The sequence below is a fragment of the Rhea americana genome, unplaced genomic scaffold, assembly GCF_003343005.1.
Source record: "Rhea americana isolate MKP2758 unplaced genomic scaffold, rheAme1 scaffold_68, whole genome shotgun sequence".
Taxonomy (NCBI): domain Eukaryota; kingdom Metazoa; phylum Chordata; class Aves; order Rheiformes; family Rheidae; genus Rhea; species Rhea americana.
The window spans coordinates 1,622,044-1,622,297 of record NW_028186845.1 but is presented as its reverse complement, the minus strand read 5'-3'; positions in this window follow the sequence as shown (position 1 = coordinate 1,622,297).

Genomic DNA, 254 nt, shown 5'->3' with positions numbered 1-254 from the left:
GGCAGCGCTCTGCTGGTGCTTCGAGGAAGGAAAAGCCGGGAGGAGGAGGAGGAAGAAGGGTGCTGGAAAGACGGATCGCAAAAGTGGAAGCCCGAGGAAAAAGAAAGTTGCCGGGCTCCCCGCAGTAAGTTTGGCGCATCTGTGCATTGGGGGTGCTTTTCTCCTTTTCCGCGGCCGGCTCTTGGCGAAGTTGCCCGCCCGCCCCGCGGCCGTGCGCTGCGGCGCGGGCTATGCGGGCCCCCGCGCGGGCTCCG